Genomic DNA, 13,180 nt, shown 5'->3' with positions numbered 1-13,180 from the left:
ACTCAAGAAAGTACAATTGGCATTTCCAGATGTTGGATATATTCACCAGAAGTCAAGGAGAACTCCAGTTGCACAGCCCCTCTCCAACCGTACAGCCCTTCCCTCCACAACAGCTCTGCTTACAGAAAAGCTAGAGAACACCGGCAACATCTACAAAGTTTTTAATACAAAATCTCATAGCAATTACAGCTCTCAACAAGCAAGAGGAAACCATTGGTGAGAACAGACTATTCCACGATATAAACTTGCAGAAATGTTCTGCAGAACTCGGAGAGATGGAAAAGACACTTCTGAGTGTGTGCCTGCTCAGCTGAAATAATTTAAAATCAGAGCTTAAGCACTGCACATCACGATTCCAATCTAACACACAGAGGACAGTGCAAATCAAACAAAGAAACAAAAATTTAGAAAGAACCTGTTCAAATAAGAGCTAAACTATTAAGAGTCCTGCTCCCAAGGACACTGCTTTCTCCACTTGACAGCTCCCCCAAAGTCCCTGGGAACTTTGCCCATGCACAGTCTGAAGAGCAGGCTCTTTAACTTAAATAACGTGGGTTCCAGTTTTTCCAGTGGAAAAAAAAGATAATTGTGCGAAATCACAGTGTTTCTCAGGGACATTATGATTTGGCTGAAATCATCAACAAAAATTATTAAAACATTTCAATTTGATGGCACTGCAACATTTCATTTTGATCATACTTGACCTTCTATCTCTTATGACATTACTGGCAAAAGAGAGGGCTTCACTGTGACCAAGATGCAACACTTTGACGCATCAGACTGCAATTCCAGTAACAAATTCTGAGATAGTCTTGCTGCAAAGGAAAGGCCCAAAATACTTGGCTTTCTGTGCTCACAGAAGAAAGTATGAACAGAAGGAATTTGCCTCTAGAACATGAATTACGTTTTCAATCAGTTTTATTTCTAAGACATAGTAAATGTATAAAGAAAACATGAAACAAAAACTCTTGAGTCCTGGATGATAAAGAACAGAGGAGAAGAGATGTGATTTTAGGAACAGCAAATAAACTGGGATTCCTAAAGTCTATGGGTCAGACCTAACTTCCTTGACAATAGATGAAATTCTACCCTGCACAGATGGATGTTTACTCTCTGTTTAAGCCAGTATTTAAGTGATGTACGGGCCTTCTGGCACGGGGGGTTCACCCAAGGAGAATAATCCTCCTGTTGAACTCAAGTGGAGTATTCTCCTAAGTAAAGGGAGCAGTATATTGTCCTACATCTAGAGGTATTTTTGCATGGAAAAGGAAAAAAGCACCAAACCCTCAAAACACATATAGAGACAAGAATTAAAATAGATATTTATGATATTATGCCAAAAAAACAGCACTGAGCTACATGCTGTATGCAGTCATTATAAGCACAAATACTCAGCAGGAATCTTAGCTGAAGCTGCCAATAACTCCCAGGTTCAAGACTTGAGCTGAGTGAATAAATCATAACAAATAATGGTTTTGTCAAATTTTGACTTTTTTTTCCTCCTATTCACAAGCAGACTGCAAAACCTCTCAAATATGTTGGAAATTATATGCCCACTTCTCCCTCGTATTTAGTATTTCTATAACGCCAATTAGCACACAATTTACTGTAATGTACACATTTTCACATTTGTTCTGTGTTAATTAGGGAAGGAAGTCACACAGCATCATTTTTGGCTCCCTGGGGATCAGGTTTAATCACTCTTGATATAGTAAAATTACTAATTTTACTTTTGATGGGCGAGTCCACCACTTGAAACCCTCCTTGCGAAAGGCAGTGTTGCCTCTTCAAATGACTCACATGAAGGTCAATTAAAAACAATGTTTCTTGAAAGTCGAGTGGAAAAGTCTGCCAGTTACAGCTGAATTGAGGCCCTACTATTTTGGGCAAGTATTTGTACATATTTGTCTTCACTGCGCACAACTCCATCAATCACAGCAGAGGTTTGCATGGCTTTTACCCCTCACCGATATCCCAGTCAAGTCTCTCCAAACTTGGCTTGAGGTTGAGGATCGCTGAAACGCAATCCAACAGCTACGCTGTTCAGAATCAGACAGGGCCCAGACACCAGATTTTAGTGCAATGTGTTGGACTCAGGGAATATTTTATGCAATCAACAGTGGTATGGGAGGAATCACGCTGCTTCTACAGAATAGTGGGGAATGAAACCCAAAGAGTCAAGAACAGCTTCAAAGGAAAAAAGAATAGGGCATCTCATGCTGTGAATCCCATAAAGTCCAGCACCTCTCAAGAGATTGAGCCACTTGTTTAGTATCAAGACGGTGAGAGATCATTGCGTTAGGTGGAATGTGCATACAGCTTCTCCTGAGCCCAAGAAAATGTAGAAATGCTAATAACTGAAAAACCAACAATAAAAAAATGTCAAACATGTTCAGCCCTGGAAAAGATTTAACAGAACATCTCATTTGGACTCAGGGCAAATTTATGAGGTTTTTTACATGCTTTCTCTATCTGTTCTTCCCTCTCCTATTCTAAAAAGGATGAACAATTAAAACTGTGTGCAGCCTTTACTGTTGTACTCCATACTAATAACAATGCTGATTTGAAGAGTTTTTTATTGCCTGCATACTCATAATTCCATACAACCACTCTAACTTGAGCAGGAATCAGAACACCAGTACTACACTGCCTTTATTAGTGGAGAAGAGACTCTTCTACTGCTGGTCCCCCAGTTGTCCCCTATGTAAAGCACACACCAATTTAATTTACATCAATAGAACAGCTTCACGTCAGTTTGAAATACACCATGTAATCCAGAAAAGTTTACTGAACAATTAAGGAGTGCAATAAATGACAATCAAGACTAAACATATAAATGATGACTTTATGAAGGTATCAGTATTTTTATAAGGTAATTTGCAGTCAGTGGCTATAAATTCCTGTTTAAACCTGGCTTTCCACTCTTTTTTGCCCTGCAGAGAGCTGTATTTGCTAACAATACTGATGCCTGTTCACCTGGAATTTGGTTACTTTATCCTTCAAATTTTCCTCATGAAATATCGTATTTCCAGAAAAGTTACATGTTCTTTTTATTTTTTTCACCACATTCTTGAAATACATTCTTACAGGTGGGGCAGTAATGTCTGTCCTACAGCATTGTGGTGAGAGCAAAAAGACACAGTAGATGATGTAAGCAACAGGGCACATTCTTCTTCTTCAATTAAACCATGTAAATGATGATTAATTCAATAGGTCCATTTTAAATTGGACTGTGTACTCTAATTCTGGGAGTTTGGGATGGACTGCCTTCAAGAAATTCTTCCTCAGGCATGAAGAGAACAACCAAAGACCTCACCTACATAGTGCCCAGTTGCCACTCCAAGTCCAGGTCCCTGTGACCCAAAAAGCACATGTGAGGATGCACAAGGCTCATGTGAGCAGCCCTGGTGGCTCCCATGGAGTGACTCTGGGGCAGGGCTCTTTACCCCTCACTTCTTCAGGGCCACATCCCTATAGGGGAGAGCATCTGACAGGCAAAGGAGGCAGGTTCCTAAACCAGCAGACTGATGGGGGCAGCAAAATCACAGCCTAAAGCAAAAGATACTGAGAGGACGAAGGACCTCCCGGGTCTCAGCAAGTGCCCACAGCACCATGCCCAGCTGGCCCCCACCACACCAGGGTGGCTGAAGGGCTTCCCTGCAGCCCCTGGCAGGAATGAGCTCCAGTACACTCTCCAGACCCTCCTGGCATTGACCCTGCATCAAAAGCCCTGCACAGAGGTGCCTGTCCCTTTTGGACAGGTTTAAAAGTCCAACAAGAACACAAAAACTCTTTGCCCTGCTTTTGCCTCTCATTTAAGGAGACTGAAATGATGCCTGTTTTAAAACTCTGTTTGCTCAGAGATTTAAGATCCTCAGAAGAAACCAGGATGCCGAAACCCAGAATTGCAGAACACTATTTTTATCGCTTCTGCACTTCTTGCCCAGTGAGGAATTTCTGAGGGGCCAAAAGGAGGAATTATCAGATGTTGCTCTGGAAAAAAAATGCAAGATGTGTTATGAGGTTCCCAAATCACTTCACTCAAATCCTCCAGTATTTCTGGGGTTGGGTCAAATGCTGAGGGAAGAGAATTAGACCTGATTGGGAAGGAAAGGGGACGAGACAAGCAGTCAAGTGACTGGGAAGGGAAAAACTCCTTATGATTTGCATCTCCTAGTGATTTGCAAATATTGGTAGTTGGTTTATGAGTCTGTAACTCCAGAGTGCTGTGTCCACGACAGGACACACAAGCCCACCCTGACATCTGCCAGGGCCACCTCAAATCCCTCTTCAGGATGCACTGGACTACTGAGGCTCCCAAAATAGTCAAGATCAAACTGAGAGGGTGACAGGGAGCAGAAAAGACTGTTTCACTGAATCAAAGACTTACCAGACAGCACCAGACACTCAAACAACTCTAAGACAGAAAAGATGGGGGCTCACTTATTACAAAGGGACACCCTGCCTTTGTAAACATATGGTACATTAGCAGATACATTCCACCCAAAGAGGCATCTATCCACAACATGAAACACACCACTGCAGTTGCTGTTAATTAGTCACTGCCCTATTGGCAAGTCTCAGCCGAGAGGTCAAGGACTGGGTGAGCTCTGGAGCCTAAACTATCCTCTTAGTCCTACTAATGTTTTCCCCACAAGATAAATAGCATGTGTGGGTGCAGAGAGGGGAGGGGAACTGCCTTGGGAAGGCACGTGGGACCTCTGCTAGGTGGGTACCTGCTCAGAAGATACATGGGAGGTCATCAGTCTTCCAGTGCTCTACTCTGACATTTCCCTCTCGCCATACATCACTTTTAAAACATTAAAGAGAGAGAGGTCATTATCAGCAGTCCTGGAGGAGGAACACAGCAGAAACAGCAGGCGGGCTCTCCAGCCCTACATGCCAGGGTGGGCTCCAATCGGCTGCTGGAGGAGAGGTGCGTCCCAGAGGCAGGGATGGAGAAGATGGTTCTGCTTGCAGCTCTCTCAGATCTCCCAAAGAGCAAGCAGCACATTGTTGGTTCTATATCCAAAAAGCTGTACAAACTGCTCTGAAAGCCAGCAGTCTGTCTTGGCAAGTAAATGGACATGGGGAGAGACAAGGAGCAGAACTCAGACAGACGGAACTACGTAGCTCAGGAATGATCTAGAAAACTCAAACATATCAGCCCATGTTTTGGTATTCACAGGCATCACCTACAAGAAATTTTAACATACCCAAATGTTTTTGCTAAACTAAATTTCTGCTCTGATGCCAGTACTAACAGGATTACCAAGAGCAACCTGTTGTGTCTTGCTATTGAAGAAGATAATCAAGCAAGTGATAAACAAATTGATCAAGAGAAAGACACTGTGTGTCATTCTGCAGCTAGAAAGCCAAAAGCTTCTCTTGGAATTTGAGAGCTTTTCCCAGTGAAATGGGATTTCCCCTTTCTGCTTTCATTTGAATGGCATTTGGAAAACACAGCTGCAGAGTCCCATGCACACAAGGTATGGAGCCAAGCGGGGAACCCTCCCAGCAAGGCTGTCACAGCCTCCAGCAGCAGACTGGAATTCAGTAGTCTGTCCTGTCCTCACATCACTCAGTGCCCAAGTCAAGTCTTTGACTCAAACTGCCCCAGTCTGATTGACCCTTGCGTTCTTGAGATCACCCCACAATCAGCATCTAAAGGCTAACTTTTGTCCCAAGCTGACACAGAACGCTATGTCAGTCTGAACATAATACACCCCGCATCTGAACCAACCTCTGCCAGGTGTGGAATATACCTTAAACCTGAACTTCAGAGGCAGGCAGGAGGGATTCAGCATCACAGAGGAAGGCAATTATCCTCCTGCCTGGAAGATATACCCAGTCCTCTCAGTCATGTGCTTAGCTTCAGAGTTTGAAGCCTCCTAACTGTATCTGTCATCCTCTTGCACCTGAAGCAAACACTTCAGAGTCCTCACTTCCAGGCCTGAGTGAGGCTGTCAAGCTTCCCCATTCTCATACTGGCCTTGCACCCTGGCTGCTTCATCCTCCTGCGCCCCCCAGTACTCTACCCCAGAATCCACAGATATTTAATTGATTCGTCAAAAGAAAATTCAGGCAGGGATGTATTAAATCAAAACATTCCACTCATACCTCCCAGGCTTCTCAGTGCAACTGAGATTCCTCAAATACAGTAAAAAGAAAAACCAAAACAAGACAAAACAAAACGGAGAGGGAAAGAACAGAAAGAGTGGAAATAGAAACCAGACAGATGAAAAGCAGAAGGAGAAAGAAAACCATCAACAAAACACAAATAAATTGGAGGACAGCCCTCACTAAATCTGCAGGTTGGGAATTTTTTTGTTAAGAATTTGGCATCAGTGGCTTTCTGTGATATGTCACTGGGTGAAATAAATACAATATAGCCAGGATTATAGGAAACAATTGCCATATGTGAGGGTAGTGGCAGCCTGTGCTTTCCGCGCCACCCCCTATTGCTTTCGTCTGCACTAAAGCTGCATTTAAACTGGTGAAATCCATCTTTATCTGTCTTAAAGTATAAATACATTTTCAGCCAAGACCCACCACTGGCTTTAGTTGGATGGCGACTCTCAATCGAAATGCCTAAGCAGGGGTTTGACTTTATCCCCAGCTCACTGTTAATGCATTGAACAGGACTTTCAAAAACTCCCTTTGCTCTTTGAGGTGATACCCAGTTCTCGGTGATACATAGCAGATCCCTCTGATGCAGCTCAGCTCACCATGGAGTGTCAAACCCTGTTTGCCCACTAGCATAGAAAACATCAAATGGAGAGCTAGAGAAGCTGCAGAGAACTGGAGCTCAGAAAACTAGAACTTTGTTTGTATTGGAGGATATTTCACATATCCTAGTTTTAAAACTGCTTGTTATTGCATGAGTACATCTGTGCACAGAATTGGATGCATTAAATAGAGTGGCTGTTGAAATAGCAGCTCAGATAGACTGCTAAGGCAGGTAATTAAACCGATGAGTATGTGAATGACCTGGTTAAGAATCTCAAGAAAATAGAAAATTCCTCAGGAGGCAAAAACTAGAATTGAAATATCAAAATTTATCCGGTAGCGAAAAATAGCCTCCTTTCATTCCTTTGCCACCGATGTTTTAAAAAAAGAACGAGGAAAAAGAAAAGTGCATCAAATGAAAGCCCAAATAATACATGAAAACATTCTCCAAAACTAAATAGGCATAGAAGCACAAAGCCCTGTGTATATTCAATGCTATTTTTAGAAAACATTTAAACCTACAGACTTCAGAATTAATTCTCTAAAGTACGTTTCTATAGCACCATACAAATGTCATTAAATTCCGTCGTTGACAATATTTATACAAGAGAGTACCCTTTGCTATTAAATGCTATAGGACCTGCCCAGAAAGGTTAGCAACTCTTTCTAGGATACCAAAATCTTTTCAGTTCACTTTATTGCAAAAAGAGGTTGGACTGATTTTAATTTGATCAGATTTGAGTTGTTGTCAGAACAGTTTACTGAACAGTTACTATGAAAACTAGGGAGGCTTTTTGTTCACAAATGAAATCAGCCTCCTTAGGACTATTCAGAATATTTCAACCCTTAAAACGTCACGCGCTCCAAACCAGTACGTGCTTTGTGGCAAATAATGCATTGCCAACTTTGAATGGGAAAAGCTGTATGTGGAGCTTACAGCAATTATTTCATGAGGAATGAGGGCAGCTTTCCCCCTAAAGGTGAGTGGGTTGATGAGTCCCATTGTATCTGCTGGGGCAAATCAACCCAAACCAAGAGCTATAGAGGTATGTCAATGTCCATCTTTCTAAACATGTCAGTGGAAAAGAAGGGTTTAAAAAGGAATTGGTGTTAACATAATCAACTGCTAAGTTCCTACCAGGGTGCAGCCATAGCTGTTCTTTTTCCAACCTCATCAAGGATGACCAGAGTTATGAAACTGATCTGGTCCTTTTTGATTGCCTTCTGGGAGGTGATTTTTTGGAAGGATGTCATGACTCCTCAAAACCTCACCTAGAATCCACTTGAAGGTACCAAGAGGCAGCAGAAGGACCAGGGCTGAGGTGCAGCAACACAAAAACATGCTGGCATTTGCAAGCCTCCGTCCTTCTATGTCTAACGTCTTTTACCAACACTGAATTCACCAAAACTGCCATCAGAAAAATGCAATTGAAAAATGAAAAAGATTATCAGACTCAAAAGCAAGTACTTTAAACCGCATCCTATATTGGGGTTTTGTTTCCTCACTCCTCTAACTTACTTTTACTAAGGCTGATTATAACAATAGCATGGAACTCAGAGAGAGAGAGGGAAAAAGAGGAGAAAAAAAAAGAAAAGGGAAGAAAAACACTCTCTGTTTGTTTAGATTGGGTCACATTGTGAATTTAGGTTTCATTTTTCTCTTAATTTTGTGCAAAGATTGGCCTTAAGAAGAAACACATTTCTGGAATTGGGAACCTACAGCATGGTACAGCTTTCAAGACACCATGCCAAAGTGTCTCTTTAATTATTTTTTAGATGAATTTTCCTTGTTCTGAGCTAATGGGTAACAGACCATGTCGCAAAAATATTCCACATCCCTGTTTATTCAGCAGAGGAGAGCTTTTTTTCAAAGACTTCTCAATGGATTTTAAAACTATAGTAAAAGAAAGTCCTCAGAACCAATGCCTACAGGCTGCCGGCATCTCGTTCAGGTTCACTGGAGCCATGTTCAGCTGAGGACTTCTAGTTTCAGCTGCAATTTCAGATTAAATTCAGGATGCTCATGAGATAACAGCAATGTTTGCTTTCCTCATGTTCCTCTGTTCCCTCACCACCTTCACATCCCAGAGTAAAACCCTCAGAGCTCCCAGAAACTATAGGTACAGTTTCAACAACCCTTTGAAATGTACAAAATAAACCTGTTTAAGTGATTAAGATGGTTTTGATGTTTAAGATTACTGAATGCATGAAAATTAACAGATACCTCTGAGTCATCTTTAGCCAGAAAAGCCATAAGAAACCCTGGAGCAAGCCATTTGCAGCTATAAAAGGTGCCAGGGTCCATAGCAGGAGTCACTGAGGGAAGCCAGCTGAGAAGCCTGGCTCTGGGAAGCTCCCAGCCCCTCCAGGTTCAGCCTTACTCTTCAGGAACTGCTGCCACAGTGATGTGTTGGCTTGGGGCCCTTCAAGCAAGAGAGATGGATGAAATTGGTGTAGGACGGTGATGTTGAGGAGAGGGCAGCCACCCAATGCCCCAGCCAGCCTGGCTCCTGGGGCACTGGGTGGGACCCTCTTTCTGGAGGAAATCACGCTTTTCTCTAACACAAGTCCTTCCCAAAAGGGCTGCTGAAGCCAGCCTGCTTTTTGTTCTCAGTAATCACTTTACCAGTATTTCAAAGGCATTATGTAACTGAAACAGTGTAAAGTTATTGCTACCGACATTGTCAATAAATCATTAACATTTCTTAACAGGAACAGCACAACTGTTCATGTCATGGCTGTCTCATTCACTTTCAAATCAAAGCTTTCAAATTAAATATTTATTTAAAATTAAAATATTAATGCAGTCCCAGTGTTTCTGTAACAAATATTAATTTCTTATGGCATTTCCAGGCAAATGCATATATTATAAACTTCATCTCCCACAGGAGGTCCTTCAGCCTTCCCTTTCCCTTTTTCAGTATTATCCTGATACCGGGCCAGGAGGGGACTTTGAGAGAGGGAGGGGCTGCCTGATGAAGGGGAAGCAAGGTGGATAATTTAACTTAAAGTGTACCCCATTCCTCCCCTCCCACACAACCTCCCCACCCTTAGATCAGGATATCGAAGGCTGCCATTATATCTCCCGCCTACAGAATGAGTCATTCATACATTCAGCAATTCCTGTTGGAAAAACAGTGAATGCTTCTGTCACCAAAGCCCATTACAGAAATTAAACTTTGCAAATCATCAGGGAGGGGCAAGATTTAAAGTCTTTCAAGGCGCACGCCTGGTCTCTCCAGTCTCAGCAAGAGCAGAATTGTTTTGACAATAACCTTTTATAGCCCTAATGCCTATAGTAGGCAGCACGCACATACCAGAGTAGGAAGCAGGTCAGAGGAAGAGAGTAGTTCTCTCTGGGATATTTTTTTTTTCAATGGTTCATCTCAGGCAAAAAGACACTGAATGGAAATTCACAGTGGCATTTCCATTGCTGTACCACAAGACGACATCTAAGATTGGCACAAAGAGCAGCCCTCATCCATCTGGATCCTGTTGGGTGTCCCCATGTCATGCTCTCCAGAGGCAGTGAGCGGGGAGAGCAGCGGGCCAGGGGGAAGCTACAGCACCCTAAGGCAAGCTTTGGGCTTTCATGGATTTCACTCTATAGGAAACTGATTGGGAAGATGCACAGAAAAAGCTAAGATTAAGTACCCACAAATGGTCAAGCCATAACCCCATTCAGAAAGGCTAATTTTCTGTAGAGTTTGCTATAATTACTTCTGTTGCTTGTAGCTTCCTTATCTGTCCTCCCGAGACCATTAAACCTACGCTACTCTGCTTCAGAGTGAGGAATAAAAGCTCTTCAGCCTTCTGGCTCTGTAGTATTTTCTCTCATTATTTCCTTCCCCAGTCATGAAACATCCTGGGCTTATGTGGGGGACTTATTTGTTTGCTTGAGAGGGAGTAGTTGTTGGTTTGTTGGGTTTTTTTTAAGCCAAGTGCTACATCTGCATAAAATTCATTCACTTATTGTTCAGGGGAAGAGAAATTATTTCTTGTCTCGGTTTGCCAATGGCTCCAGACCTCCCTATCTATCAAAGGACTGTGACGTCTCTTGAGACAGAGATAGCATCATCAAGGCTTAACAGGAGTGGACACAGGCTGCAACTGAAATACTTTTGTGCTGGATTTCAGACTGCATGTTGGATGCCAATTTTAACATGAAGTAGGGAGATTCCTTCTCCTCAATAGGAAGAGCAGGAGCTGCCACTCTGTGGGTACCATGTCTTTTTTATGCCCTTCTCACCCTGCTACTTGCTAAGCCTTTGTGTCTGAGTATTCACAGCCTGAGTGCTCAGTGGGATTACGAGAGCTACATTCTCATTTTATTCTGAAGTCAGGAGAGCTTAGGTCCGTGAAGGACTATCTTTAACAGTGGTAACTTTAGGTACTCTAACCACTGAGAGAGGAGTTTGGATGCTTGATCTACCTAAGGGAGTTTCTGCTTAGAAATCTTTCTTTCTATGCAAATCCCACACAGAGACCACCTTTGGAAAGAGTGTTCCTGGGCAGAAACCACTGGCATGACCAATGAACCTGATTTGGAATCAGGTTTCCTTAAATTCCCAGAAATCGCATACTAGGCTACAACCATCACCTCTAGGAGAAGCATGGAAACCCACCAATATAGTCAGGAAAACACCTTGCCCAGCCATCATCCTTCCTGTCACAGACAGCTCTTGTCCCCTTAGCAGACATCTCCCACTAAACCTATCACTCTACCATCCTGACAAAACTTGTTCTACTTTATCTAGCCCCAAATGTAACCTCCCCTCTTCTTTCCATTCCTGTAATTGCAACCTTCCTCTCTCGTACTGTCCAACTCCTCCACATCCATTTTCTTTCTCCCATTACTCTCACTTTTCATTCTCTCCCTTCCTTCTTCCCTCTTGTAAATGGTACATTTCCTTCTTTATATACGACTTTGCCTTTACTCCCTCCAAAGCAGCATCCAGGTCCTGGAAGCATTCACTGCCTGTTTCATCTCCTCCCTGTAAAATAATTCCTGACTATTTTTTTTTCCTCCCCTTTTTTTCTTTTCCTAAAGGATGCCACATAAAAATAAACTATATTCTTTTCTGAAAGTCCCTGTGACCATTAAACCACCACACTCAGCGGTGAGTTTTTACAGCTTATCATAAAGCCTCCTGCAGAATCATTATAGTTGACTACAGGAATAAAATATGGTTCAGAAATAATCCCAGTAGTCTACCATTACTGATTTCCTCCTGTGCTTCTTAACTGATTAAAAATATTAACATATTCAAAATTATCTGTCCCCACATTTTCAGAGCAGCACCCAAAGGAGACATGGGAAGAGAAAGCATGCGGGGCAGCTCCTGATAACCCCACCAATCCTCACATAAAACAGAGAGTGGGGGCACCACTCTTGACCACATGCCTTGCCCTGCAATGCAGATCCTCCCAGTCACAGATTTGCTGCTCTTCAGGACACCTTTGACCAGTCTAGTTTTTCAGCCAGAGATTACAGAGGGTTTATCAAGGCCTCTAGAAATTATATAAGAAACTGAGAAGGAAAAAGTGCAGAAGCAGCCTCAGAAGCAGACAGCAATGCTGGAACAGGCCCTGGACTTGCTGCAGGACCAAGCGGAGAAAAGCACCATGGAGCCCTGCTCCAGGAACATGTTTTCGGGTGGGTGTGCAGGAGGAAACGACGCAAAGATGAATCAGAGCCACACCTTGCAAGTGGCTGTCACCAATGTCTGTTATTGTTGTGGAGGATATTAGGTGTAACAGGATGTTTTTCTAGCAAGGGCTGAAGGCAGAAGCTATGTCATTGCTTTGGCTTCCCTTCTTCCACACTTCCACTAGGGATGAAAATGGATCCCAAGGTGAGGAAAAAACTTTGAACTTGCAGTCAGCAACTCACTCTCCCTCTTTTTGAACAAGTTATTTAAAAGTACAAATAATTTCTTAAGGATGAGCACACTTTCCAGCTATTGAGCTCACTCTCCCTCCTTAATGCTGACATTTCAAATAGACTACTACAGAGTGAAAACATTACTAGATTAAAAGGATGTCACAGGAAGCCTCAATTACAAATTCAAGTGATTGTATTAAGTGAAAAAAATCTGAAAATGGCGATGTCAGTTGTATAACATTATTCTCTGCAGCTGTAGCATGCTCTATGAGCAGTACAGAGAATTAAGAAAAGCTCTACCTACTCCCAGTACCAGCAGGTGGGTGATGTTGTCCCAAAGCTTCTCCTATCTCCATGTGATGATTCCCAAAAACTTTCATATGAGAGAAACACAAGATGTCCAGCAAAATCTACAGTAGCACAGACACACAATTTTTTTCAGATGATACATTGCTTCTATTCCTCGAAAAATCTGAAACTCTTCCGTGAAGCCAAGTAACTACTAGTGATGTACAGAGAATCATGCTACGGTATCACAGCACATAGCAAAGCAGGACAGGTGCATGG

Source organism: Phaenicophaeus curvirostris, chromosome 20 (assembly GCF_032191515.1).
Source record: "Phaenicophaeus curvirostris isolate KB17595 chromosome 20, BPBGC_Pcur_1.0, whole genome shotgun sequence".
Taxonomy (NCBI): Eukaryota; Metazoa; Chordata; class Aves; order Cuculiformes; family Cuculidae; genus Phaenicophaeus; species Phaenicophaeus curvirostris.
The sequence above is the reverse complement of the archived record's forward strand: the minus strand, read 5'-3'. Positions refer to the sequence as shown.